This window comes from Sinocyclocheilus grahami, unplaced genomic scaffold (genome assembly GCF_001515645.1).
Source record: "Sinocyclocheilus grahami isolate Dianchi unplaced genomic scaffold, SAMN03320097.WGS_v1.1 scaffold5232.1, whole genome shotgun sequence".
In the NCBI taxonomy this organism is placed as follows: domain Eukaryota; kingdom Metazoa; phylum Chordata; class Actinopteri; order Cypriniformes; family Cyprinidae; genus Sinocyclocheilus; species Sinocyclocheilus grahami.
The window spans coordinates 3,203-3,961 of record NW_015509980.1 but is presented as its reverse complement, the minus strand read 5'-3'; positions in this window follow the sequence as shown (position 1 = coordinate 3,961).

Sequence of the window (759 nt, the reverse complement as noted above, 5' to 3'; positions counted from 1 at the left end):
ATCATGTGACACTGAAGACTGGAGTAATGATGCTGAATATTCAACAGGAATAAATTATATTTTAGAATATTTTCAAATAGAAAACAGCTATTATAAATTATAATAATATTTAACATTTTTACTTCATTTTTAATAAAATGAATGCAGCCTTGATGAGCATAAATGACTTTAAAATGTTTTTAAAATGATCCCAAACTTTTGAACGGTGTACATGTGACTTTGTATATTATATGTGACTTTGCTGGATTGCTTTAACCTTGATGTTGGCTATTCAACTGTTTCCATAAACTTAATATTACCTGCAGATTCCTCTGGCTGAAACACTCGGAATGTATTCCTTTCAACTTTTCCCATGTTCCTGAGCTTGAACGAATATCAAAGACCAAACACTGTACGCCTGAGATACACAAACTATAAGGCTGCGCCAAAACTTTTTAAATAACTACAAAACTCTTGAACATTTAATACTCGGTGGAAAGTGCAGGCATACTCTGCTCACACTCTGCTGTACTCACACAATCTGCTGCTGGGGAATATACAGTTGTCATTCTACAGTTGAAAATAGACTTCAAGCGTGGGAGTGCTTTGACAGCACAGTGGAGACCCAGACGAGTCACGCAGCCATCATCCTCTGACTGTCAGCGGCTGACGGAGTGCAGAAATATGCCGGAATCCCTAGTTTTAAGACTCATTTAACTGCTATTAGGCTGAGAGCCATTAGTGCTATAACAAAACAGATGCTGCTCAAGAGAAAGTAAT